A 13,160-nucleotide genomic window follows, 5' to 3' on the forward strand; every position below is an offset into this window, starting at 1 on the left:
TTTTAGGAAAAAGAAACCCCCAAAATATCTGCTTGCCTACAGCAGACTCCTGAATTTCTTCCCTGAAGTACGAGATAGGATTATTAGCATAATTAGATTATACATAGTTTCGCTGTGCTGTCGGACTGCTTGGCATCCTTTCCTCTCATTAAAGAGGACTGTTCACAACGCAGCACGGCACCACTTTCAGCAAAGCACCCAGTTTGGGGCATCCCACTTCCTTGTGCTGTCTGACTGCTGGGAAGGGTTAACCAAGCCGAGGCAAATGCCAAATACGGCCATGCTGCAGGCAGATAGTGGCACTGCCCAAGCCACTGGAAAAAGGAGGGTTTACAGTTCATGGGCAGAGCGGGCATCGAGCAGACACAGGAAGGTGTTAAGTCCTTAAGAAGGTGCAGGCACATTCATTCTTTCTCTCTTGTCCTTCGGGGCTCATGAAGAGCTGGGGTGGGATGTTGAGGCCCCCTGTTTAGCTCATTTCCTCTCCTGCACGATGGCTAATCAGCTGTACATGAACAGTGGTGGCCTCTTGTCCAGCTGCTCTGTGGTTGAAAAGGGCCTTATGGCACCACGCTATTTATAATGTCAGGGATTCATGAGATGCTTTACAAGTAGCTCAGCCACCTGCTTAGGAGGGGCAGAAGACACTTGAAATTGTAACCTATCAGCCACACAATGTAGGTCATCCCCATCTGTTCGTCAGAGCCCCAATTCTTCCTGATTCTTTACTTATCACACCATTGTTACCTCTTCAGAACTGGCTTATCGGGATGAAGGACTCTGGAGAGCAAGTTATCACACTTGATAATGATTATTATCACCTCATGTTGAGCTCAACCAGGCCTGCTGGCTGAGTCAAGAGGAAAGCCATTCTAAAGGGTAATTACAGCAGAAATGTTCCTTCCAAGGGTGAAGCAGTTATTCGCACTGCACGTAGGTCCCCAGCTGAAAGTGCAGAATACTGCTCCACATTTAGAGTCAGCAACTGGAATTTTTGTTATTCCTCTCAGCAGGCAAGCTAAGTTGTGAACAGGCACAGGGATTTTCTCCAAGCAAGGGCTGAACTTCAGCAGGGAACTACACTGAACAGGGATGGCAGCATGCAGCTGTCTGACCGAAACCTGTCTAAGGGAGAAACACCAAATGCTGCATGCCAGGACTGTCAGCCAAGCTCAACTTAGTACAGTACCTGATAGCCCATCCCCATTTTTCTCATTCTTTCCTCTTCTCCTTACCAGAATTGATAATCCCTGTAGTTTCACTGATCTTTTCTCACTGCTGAGGCTGAGAGCGCCTTTGTTGCCAGAGGTAAGAGAAACTGCCCTGTATATTCTGGAAGCAGTACGGGAGGAGTTTTGAAAAGCACCAACATCGCCCAGTTTTGCTTAATCCATTAATCACAGCTTATCTCACTGAAATCAGGAGCAGAACTCCAGTGACTTCAAYAGGAACAAAGCAAAGATACTGGTAAAATGTTAATAAACACCTTTGTTAAACCCACACCCCACTTTACACAGGAGAAACGTGCAAAGCTCAGAATGGCAATATAAATTCCAGAGCACTTGTGATGCTCCTGGGGCAGATCCACCCCATGTTTTTTTCCATATGAAATAAATACCTAATAAATACCTAAAGCAATGCTAAAAGTCATGCCTGAAGATCTAACAGAAAAAGTGAAGAGAGCATCCATGCAGCCCTATCTCCCTTTACTTGCCTGCTTTTGGAGGTCAAGATCTGGAGAATACCAATTTGTTATATTGCAAAAGCACAGCCACCTGGTCAGCATGCATGATTTGCTCTCTAGTTTTTTTCAGTCTCCTCCTCCCCACTTCTTCATGCAAAACCCAGTTGTGTGCACTGAATTCTCCTCAAAGTGTATGCAGTGTAAAATTGTGAACCCTTCCCTCAATTCACTGGCATGTGACTGACCTGTGTGACTAACTCCAAGGTCAAAAGAAACTAGGGAAACATTTTTACAGTGTTATTAAGACATTTTAATAGGTTAATTACAAAGTAAGTGTGTTTCAACACACAAGGGCCATTCTTATAGCAACTGCTCTAGTGTTCACTGTTCTCATGGTACGTTTAACCTTCAGCATCCTGATTCCTTAAGCTCCATTGAGAGAGTTTAACACACTAGTTATATTAGTCAAACAGGATATCTTTTCCTGCATCTTTCTACGGAAAAAGTATACTTTTTTTTTAAGTGTATGTTCAAGGGTATTGGTATGAAAAAGGGAAAGGGATGTTCTTGAAAAGTGATATGAAATAAATGGAAGTTCTTACTTAAAAGAATAACCCTGTGCAGAAAAATCTGAATTTTGACTTTGTTTGTATTAAGCTCATTCATGGATGCTTTGTGCTAAAAATAAACTAGGAAAAGGGTGGGTCTTCTTGAGACCATTACTGCTTTGAAGACACAGAACAGTACTGACTAAAATTAAGTGATCTTGYAGAAAAAACTTACGCGTTTTCCCAGACATGTTTAGGATCTTGAACCAGTTAAATTAAGAAGAACCTTAAATCATTAGATCCACTCATTTTGCTTCTCAAAAACTCCACAGTTAGGGTTAGGTCTACGAAAACACCTTCATGCTTTTAATTTTTTTTTCCTCTCTTTTCTCTGSGGTCATATCAGTGTAATATTTAGATCTAAGAAAATTTCATCTCATTTTCTCTGCCCCACTTCTAATCCCCATCTTAGCAACACTGCCTTAGGAGAGGAAAATGAACTTAAGTCCAAAAAAAGATAGGAAAAATCTACCTGCCTTTAAAGTGTGCTACTGATTCTTTCTGCCTGCCCAATTATTTTTATGTGCTCTTTTTGAAGCTTGTTGACACTGATATGAAACAACTGATTTTCTTCTATTTCTTTATTTTCCTCCTTGCTTATTTTACAATTTTCATTTGCTTTAAACCATACACTTGTCTTTGATAATGAAATGCATGCTTTAAAGCAAACATCATTTTGAATTACAAGGGAAGCAAAAGCGTGTGTGATTAAAGTGAGTGACTTAAGCATGGCATCATGTCCAGGTGAATAAGGTAGGAAAATGGTATGGCCTAAACCTTTGTGTCTCAGAGGAACGTCTACCAAGACAGACTCAGATCAATATTCCTCAAAATGGCTCTCTTGCTTTGAAGGGCCTTTCACCAAGGCAGAGGTAACCAACGAGCCTTCTCCATGCTTCAGTGCTGGCATGTGAGTAGCTTCTGTAAACAATTTTTATTATTTCTTCTGGCACATTCRTATTCAAATCCTTTACCTACTACTGTTTACTTCTTGCCAGGCTCTTTCTACTCAGCGTCTCCACCTGTTCAGAAATTGGCTCTGAACTATTTAGTTTGCTTTTTTCCATTACTACAGTGCAAAGCAGTACGTAGATACTCATTTCATGTGCAAAGCATTTTATCTGAGGTGAAATTAAGACAGCAAAGAAGGATTTAAGCTAAATCAAAATAAGACATCCTTCACTGTTACCGAAAGTCTCAAAATGCAAAAACGCACTAAAAGTACAGAAGGTGCAGACTGAAACTGACTGCAGACTGATTTACACGTGTGCCAGTCTATTCAAAGACAAACTCTGAAATTGTTAAACACAGATGATGTTCTTGTCAGGGGGAGACTGAGATAGAGGACATTTCTGACCTCAATTTATAAGGAAGGCATGAGGGAGAAGAAAAAGAATGGAATGAGTGTTCATTTGGATGGAAGGAAACCCATAAAGTGTTATGGAAGTCACCTAAAATGACTGCTCAAAGCTGAATTTTGCAACTTGAAATTGAGAGAAGATTCAGTCCACCAGTCAGTTCAGGGCCAGAAGGGATTTTGTGGGAGAAATGTAAAGTGAAAAGATCAAAGTTGCTGTGACATGAGACCCTGGAAATGAGGTGTGTCTGATATTTCAAAACATAGAGTAGAAGGCACCAGAAACTTATATCCTTGCATGCTGTTTCTGAGGAGTTCACAGTACTGTACTACAAAACATATGCATGCACTGAAATGGAAAACATACATTTCTGGGGTTTTATTAAGCTCACCTACTAGAAAAGAACATGTGATCTGAAGCAAATGGATGACAATTAGCTCAGCCTAAAGGACTCAAATTTCCTAAATAATTTTTCTAGGAATCTGAAAACAATCTGCAATAGCATTGGGAGTAAAATGCAGGAAGTTGAGCGGGGGGGGGTGGTGGGTGGGAGGGGGGATTAGAACAAAACAATGCACTTAAATGATTGCGAAACACACTCCATTTTGTTTTTGCAGGGAGGACTTAGTGTCAGAATAAATGGTACAGGGCTTTAAAAGTGAGAGGTTGCCCAAGGTTCGCAAGGAAGTGAACTGTCTTTTAATGCACTTTTTAATCCTGCAGAATGAGGGGCGCATACACCCCTCCAGATGAGGAGGAAGCATGAAGCCCAGCTCTTACTTGTGCTAGGTAAGCTTTGTGAGTATCTCCTTCCTCCAGGGTGAGGGGATAATGGAAGCATTTGCCCCACAGTTTTTTTCCACTGTTTTCAATGAAACAGTGCCTTTTTAAATCTCTAAACGAGCCACAAGCTTGAGATGCAAAAAGGTGTGCTCAGTGCTGGGAACGATCAAAGGCTGAAATGAATGGCTGGCTGCGATACAGCTGCCTTGCTCACAAGTCCCCTGGAGAGGACTACTCTGTATGAATTAAAAGCTTGGCAATTTGGTTTAATAGCTCAACATGGTGTTTTTGAACTCTCACTTAGCTTCTTCCGTACTCAGACACATTATATTAAAAATAATAATAATATGGGCAATGACAAGAAAGCTAAGAAGCTCATAGAAGAGATTCCAGAGGATTAAAAGGTTACATAAAGCCATCCAGACAACCTTCCACTTCTCCTTTGCTTGAGCTCTCTGACAGCAATCCAAAGCATTTTTAAAGTTTCTAAATCATTGTCAGCTTGGCAGTTTTCTTGCCGGTTTAATTTTTACAAGACGTGGGAAGACGAGCTTCACGTGGAAAAGTAATGTTTATGCCAGTATCAACCAAATTCAGCAAACCCCTCCTTCTTCTTGGCTGAGACATTGCTGGCAAGTTGGCTTCCTCCCAGACCTCTCCTACAAAACAGCACTTCACACATCTTTCCGGAAAGGGCAGCCAGAGCAGAGCCAGCATACCATTCCCGACCTGCACAGCGCTGCTCCCACCACGCCTTTGAGTCTCACACAGAAGGCTGAATTTGCTTGACAGAGGTCTTTGAGTATGTACACCTTGACACGTCTTGCACTACTGAAGCCATTAGCTTAATATGACCTTTAGTCCCAGCAGCTCCTTTCATCTCCTCTAGTCTCTGCTATCACTGTAGCTTATTTTATGCTGCCTTTCACACTTTGAACAATCTTCCAACAAAGTATAATACCCAAAGTGCTATTCACTTCAAAAGCTCCTGGAAATTTCACTTCTGCAACGATCATTTGAAATAAAGAGACATTTCCCTCGTATTTCTGCCTGTTCTGTGTGAACCCTTAGTGCTGGTAAGCACCCAGGCATGGTGATGACACATATTCTCTGTTTAATGTTCTGCCTGGAAAGCATCCCCCCACATGCCTATGCACCATGTAAACATGCAAAACATGGCCTTTAGCCTCAGTCAGCCCTGTTAGTCCTGAACCCTTGCATGACCAGAACAGCACTCATCGCATAGCCAATGTGCATTCTCCTCTGCAGTGCAAGGGGGGTGCACACTTGGTCATATAGGAAAGAATGCCTACATTTTGGCCATGTGATGGATAGACTTCCAGTTATGTGGTAGGATATAAAACTTTCATGTGATCAACATAAAGCCATTCATATTAGTTAACTTGTCTCCCCCCACACCCTCCCCTATTGCATTCTTACCCCATTCACATTTTGGATTAAAATCTGGGCATGTGAGAGAATGACTATACAAGCATCTCCTGTCCAAAAGATCAAAGGGACAAATGTGCATGCAGAACTGAAGGATACCTGCGTTTTGTCACATGAGGTGTGCTTAGAGTCATGTGAGAGGGAAACAGTCTGCGGGGCCCTTGGGAAAGAGGACGACAGGGCACAAATTGCCAGAACAGTTTACCTATTTGAAGGGGAGGTGCTGGGCAGCAGGGTGCCACAAGCGTCTCAGAAAGAGGCATCACACCCCGTCCTTGCTGGAGCCACCRGCGCGCTGGGGCAGGCCTTGACTCTTCCTCCTCCTCCACTTTCTCGTGAATGAGGAACATCCAAGCTCTTCCTATTCAATATGCTTGGCCTGTCTTGAGCTGCATCCTTGGCAGAAAGGGTCAGCTGTGGGTTAGATAGCTTATACTAGCAATTGCCCTAACTGATGATGGTATTTAGTCAACCCTGAACTTGTTCTAAGTCAACAACTGAACTTGATTTAAGGCCTCCTTTCAGAACTGCTCCACAGCACTGGAAGCAGGCACTGGAAAAGCACAGCTCTTGGTCTGCCAAGAACAGGTATCATATTTATTGAAAAGAACTCAAAGGCAAAAGATCCATTAACATTCTTGTGCAAATCCAACAGTTTGCTCTAACAGACTTATAAAATCCTTAAAAAATAAATAAATAAAGCAACCCAATGCTACAGGCGATTAAGTCCTGCCATAGGAGACATTTCCATTGCTGCATTTTTTGAGTGATGTAAGAAAAGCAGAACACTGAACAATTTAATGGATTTTATGATTTATAGGTGTAAATCTAGTGTAATAATCAAATCATAAATCCTGGGGCACTCAGGGAGCAACTAAGGAGACACATTTCACATGAAGAGTCCGAACTTACCTTCTACTATGAAGTGCAGGCAGCTTTATTYTCAAAGCCACCTTAAGGGTAAATTATTCTGTTCTATTAAGAATATCCTGCTTGCTCCTAACCACTTTCAGGTAGAGGTAAAACCTTCTGCAAGGCATGTGCTTTTAGTGTACCTTCAATTAGAGAAAACTCTGCATGGGCATTAGGACTGCTTCACAAGAACCCTGAAATCAACAGCATGCTGACATTGGTGCCCTCTGGATGGACTAGTTTAGCCCTTACAGACCAAAGTGCATAGCTCTCAAGGATGTTAACAGGAGCTGTGCATACTTTATGTAGGAGCAGAATATGACCCACAGGCTCAAAGGATAATATTGTGGAAAAAATACTGAAAACTTCATACAAAGTTTAGGCTCAGTATCACATTTTTCACAAGTGCATAGCACATCTCCTTTGTCCTTCACTAAATATTATTTAATGCATTGGAACTAACATTAACAGTTAGGTTCGTCAAATTCTCTTGGATGGCTTAAAGTGATGCAGAAATTACTGCTGTGGCACAGAAAACTTCATTTATTTTAAAAAATAATTTTGTTTTGGTGTTGAGTCTTGAAATCCTGAATTCTCTGTGCTTCCAAAGCTAATGTGAATGCAGGGGAAAATTAAGTGGGAAAAAAGATAGCTTTCAAACCTGTTTCTGGCACCTAAGTACTTTTACTGGCAATATACCACCCAGGTGACAATCCCTCATCAATCAGCAGGCAAAGGGCAGTTTAACAGTCTTTTCTGCATGAGATGACTTAAGCCCTTATTTCGTAATTAAAGAACCAAAGAAGGCAGTGGTCAATTTTATAATATTACACATATGCAACTAAATGATCATGGGAAAGCCCAAAGGCAAAACGTTTTGTCTTGACCTTTGTTCTCAAATGTATATCAAAAGCACCTTCTGCCTGTTATCTGTTTTAAGCAAATTTGCAGATCTTAGCCATAAACCATAGCTCTGGGTCTCCTGTTTCAAAGACAAAGCAAAATGTGCATGACAGAACTTGTTCTGAAAGCACCTCAACAGCAATTCCCACCTTGAAATGGTGCATAATAGTGTGTTTTAACAAAGTTTACCTCCTGGGTTTAGTAAGACAAAGCTAATGAGCAGGAATAACCTGGAAGGTCTGTCTAATGGCCTAAAACAATGATAATCCCTTGCTGCTAAATTCAGCTCCATAATCAGACTGAAAATCTCCAGTATATGTTCTGCATTTGTCCTATGTGAACAGCTGCCCTTACTTCAAGTACCCTTATATAAGAAACATGGTCCAATTCGATGTGTATGAGGGACACTTGCAACCACAAGACAGAAACTAATATTTCACTAAAAGAAAGCAAAGCTAGCTGAAGATACTTAGTGTACGCTAGGTTCATTTTGGAAACACTTTTACAGCAGCATGCCAAATTGGTCAGATGTAAATCCTTTCTGCTGCAGTCTCTCCTCTGCGTACCTGTGTGTTTCCGTGAACACCAAGGCGTAAACCCCAGCAGGGGAAAGCTGATACAAAAACAGTATCTCACATGGGACTTTGAACACAGAATAATCAATGCCATGTAAGTATCTAAATGTGCTGAGATGAGAGCTTCTGTCGCTTGATTGGTGAGAGCAGATTAGCAGCTGAGACTGCAAGAGAGAGAGACATATCTCAGCAGTTATTGATTCCCCCCCCCTTGCTTTCATTTAGCTTTTTTCACAAACTAATTGGCATTTTGGTGAAGAGTGAGGTATACAGAATCTGAATTAGTGAAACCACCAACAGTACATGGGATTATCACAGTAGTCACACGTAAAATGAAAGCACAATTCAATTATTCTCCTAGCCATCAAAGGAACCTAGTTAACACCTAGTTTGTTCTTGCTACTGAATTAAAAATGGAAAATACAAAACCAGTTTCTGATCAGATTTTAGTTTCTAAAAATCCAAACTGAAGTAGTTCTAATCCTGATTTCTTCTTATTCAAAATCCTGAAGTTTATAAGGTTCAGACAGACATCCTACCTATTTCACTGTCAAATACAAAGTAATTTTGAAATGATTTGGGACTCGTAAAGACTAAGTGATTGGGGTGYTGCTATACAAGATGAAAGTCAGATTGTGAATCACAGCATGTCTTACTTTTGCCTGAGTCCTTCAGAAAATGGGCACCTGAGATAAGTATCCCTAAACCAGTAAAATAAAAATGTTTTAGTATTTGGCAAGCATTTTCTAAGTCTTAACCTTTATTAAAAAAAGAAAAAGGGGGAAAGAAAAAAGATGGCAAGCTGTGCAGGAAGACAGCAAACACTGTTTTGTGTTTGGACAATACAAAACATTGCTTTGAGCCTAACAAAAACATAATATAATTTCCTCTGACAGGTTTTATCTTTCATTTTCCCATATATGTAAGTTGATATTTTCCCTTTTATCTAATAAAAAAAAATCATTATTTTTATAAGCTTAGAATAGGTCTTCTTCTGGGAATCAGAGATGAACAATGTAAGCAGTACACAACACCAGAGAGGCCCATAATAATAAAAACAAATAGCCAGAAAAATGCAACAGGTGAAAACCTGGTCACAGTGGAATTAATTAGATATTTACCACTAACTTAACGAGGGTCAAGATTTTAGCCAGTGCTTTTACTGGTCTTTAGGGTTGCTCAGCAAATCATTGACAGAGAGTTCATAAGCGTGGGCAATAACGGGGGTCATGTTCCTCAGACTCTGGGCTTGTCTGTTTCTTGCCTATCTTCCTCTTGAAAACGAAGGAATGATATTTTCAGAGAAAAAGGAAAAAAAAAAAGAAATTTTGGGCCTGATTCCATACTTCCACTGCACGGGATCTCACGGCAGTAAATACAGGCAGTTAACATATGGTTTGGCCCTGTTCTCCTAGGGCAGGGTTTTCAGTGGTTTTCATACAAACACAGATTTATGTCCAGGGAATAAGAAACAGAGGCTTAGACTTGGCAGACTTGCCTTTGGTCTGGGACTGAAAAGATATCCTAGCATTTAAATTCTCCCTAATAACAAAGGCCATTAGCTTTAATTTTAGTTTCTTCCCTCATGAACCACTACATCCACCATCCTTGCTATATTTAGCTGCCTTTATCTTCTCTCATAAAAGACACATCAGGATGGAGAAGGGTCTCTCAGTCTCAGACGTTTTTAGAGCAAGACTGTGTTATCATTATGCCTTGCTGATAATCCCCCAAATTTTTCCTGGCAGCTCTGTTAATGGAAGAACATCCTATTTGTATGAGGGCAGTTTTCAGCAAAAGCAGGATCTCCCCTCTGGGATTCACAAGCTCTCACTTTAATCAAAAAGAAATCCTATTAAAACTTGCCATCGCCACAAGTGAATCAAATTAATTTGAAAAACAAAACAAAACAAAACAAAACAAAAAAAAMCCCAGAAGACAAGAACAAAACTGTTTGCAAGAGGAAACAACTGCAGCTTACACCAGCACACTTGTTTTAATAATATAAATTGATACTTATGACTTGGAAACATTTTATTCACAATTGCCTTTTCCTACTGTGCCTTTTCTAAGCCTTGTTACATAAACACCCTAATTCCAGTTACATTCACCTCTGAGGAAATTCACTGCAGCTAAGTGGTATAACAATGAGCAAAAACTGGGCCCATCAAATACACCCCAGGAAACAAAACATTCTTGCTTGCTTATTCTCAGGTCCAGTCCACTCAAAACTGCACACATACTAATGATGGTCATAACAATTTTACTTTTGATAGGGAAACTGTTTAAATATTTACTTCCTAAAAAAACAAACAACAACAAAAAAACCCTTCAATGAAATTACTCCACTTACAAATGAAATCACATTTGTGACATCTTTGTTTTAAAGCTTTCAATAACTGCAGCAGGATGTGTTTGCTTTTAATTTCCTACTATTGAGAAATATGGCTTTGACCTACTATTGCAACTGAACTTTGCAAGAATGTGCAATGGGACTAGGTGAATGATGGCAGAAGATTAAACACAAATTACGGTCCTGGTGACCCTGCTGATTAGATGGTCCTGTCACTTATGGCTGAAGAGCAGATTGCAGAGAGGGAACAAAAGAAAGTATGGCCAAGTGACTTTTGAGGAGTAGGGAGAGCATGGCAGAGGCAGAGGCTGCAAAAGTAACTTCTGCATTACTGGAAATGGATGTTTGAGATGGAAGGACACGGTTCATGCCACAGGAGAGATCTGGAGCTCCAGCAGTGCTCTCCAAGCTGGCTTCAGCATTTGCCTACTCAGTAACTCCTCATTTATGTTTCCAAGTCCCTCTCAAAACTGTTGTTTCCCATTACCACAGCTTCATCTCTCACTGTTCTGCACAGGTTGCCAAAGCATCACAAACCAGCCCCACCTCCAAACCACAGTGGCCTCTTCCACTGTGGGAACACTAGGACTGCCACAACCCAACCATCTTTTCTCCAGCTGTCAAGCCAAGGATGGAGATACCATCCTTGGAAAAATGAGTATGTACAGGAGTATTCCAAAGAAAAACTGCAGTATACACGTGGGGAGAGATTTGGTGACACTGAGAAAGGGTGCCACTTGCAATTTTTATCTTGGCTAAGTAGGAAGTGTTCTTCAGATCAGTCAGAAATCTTAAAAGACTCCGAATGTTACGCCAGTCCCATTTGAAAGTTTGTCCAGCCTTCCTTTCCTTTAGCTGGAAGACTTCTTTCTACCTGTCTCTCTTCCAAAACCTATGCAAACTACTCTTCCTTGACACTTTTTGGACAGCAGTTTTCCTCTTGGACAGCTAGTGTAGCATCATTAATGATACAATAGGATGGTTAGGTAAGATCCGCTCTCATCAGTGCATCCCTGACAGGAATGTTGGTCCGCTTAAGAATGGAAGGCTGGACTTTGGCTCGAGTAATGTGAGTATAATGGAGGGCAAAATTTGACCTGAAGAATCTTCATTAATGGCAGAAAAAGAATGCTGTCTGCTTTGCAAGTCCCAGAGAATGCTTAAAGGGAGAAAAGAATTGCTTATTGTAAACTTATAGAAGTTGGACAGAGCCATACAAAGGATTCCTGCTTATTTTCAGAGTAGTATCACCTTTTATGGTACATCATCCTTCTTCCCTTTCTGACCTTTGTCTAAAAGTAGCATTAGCAAGGTAGAGAGGAAAGTAGAGGGGGTCTGTTCCTGCTTGCCAGGAGGCATAATCAAGAAAATCCTATGAACAGCAAAAGAAACATGTTATTATCAATAACTAAGGGATTAGAGACACATACAATCATTTTTGCAGAAACTGTAGATTATGGACCATCTGTTAATCTGTTTCACGCTAGGCAACACATGTCAGCACTTCTGATCTGCCTAACTCTGGACAGTGTGGTCAGACTGCATTCCCCAGCTGCCTTGCCCTCCACGGACATGTGGCTCATTCGAAGTGTGGGACATTTCCTCTTATTCTGTGAAAATCATTTTTCATTGCAGGTCAACCATCCCTGGACTGTTTGAGATGAGAGCAAGCTTGGAGGAGAAAGTGTGAGCTTCAATCCTAAGGATTAAAACTTGGTCATTGTAGGACCTGAGGGCTAAATTTCACAAGTGCACAGTAGCATAAGCAAGCACCACCTCAGTGAAGATTTTATCTTCTGCCTTCTCCAGGTGAAGGACCATCAACTGCAAAACACATTTTCAAAGCAGCTGGCTCTTAACAACATCTCATTACTCTCTTTCAAAACATTGACTCTAGGAAGTAGGTGCTTCTTTCTGTTACCCTGGTGCTCAAGTCTACCGCTACACAGSTATTTCAATGATATTCTAATTTTAGGTACTGTGTACAGGTGACTTAATTCAGACCCAGAGTCAGGTGTCATGCCAAGATGATGCTAATTAGTGGGCTGAGAAGGAGTATGTTAGCCTTATGCCTCAGCTACAGAATTAATTGTACCAACATCAAAATGCTATCATGCATGTTCAAAGTTGAAAAGTGTGCACACTAAGAAATCAGCTTGTAAAAAAGAGCAACACAGAATAATCCACTGATTAGAAAGATTCTCAGATGATGGTGACTGTGCAAAATCAGGGTTTTATTACAAATGGATTCTGACCAAGATACTCTTTACCATCTTGAACTACAGAGAACAATTTGAAATTCAAGTGAACAGAAAGTGAGATCAGACTTCAAGGAGAATTTCCATATGGAAAGAATGTGAAGAAGAACTGCTTGCAAGTAATGGAAATATCAAGGACTGGTAAGATTCTGAGTTGGAAAAAGTACGCGTGACAGTGATGAAATTCGTAAATTTCCAAACCACACAGGATTAAATCTGATTAGAATGGAAGTTTCTGACAAAAAACCTGAAGCTTCAAGCCCAGTAAAAACACATT

The sequence above is a fragment of the Apteryx rowi genome, unplaced genomic scaffold (genome assembly GCF_003343035.1).
Source record: "Apteryx rowi isolate R43461 unplaced genomic scaffold, aptRow1 scaffold_182, whole genome shotgun sequence".
In the NCBI taxonomy this organism is placed as follows: domain Eukaryota; kingdom Metazoa; phylum Chordata; class Aves; order Apterygiformes; family Apterygidae; genus Apteryx; species Apteryx rowi.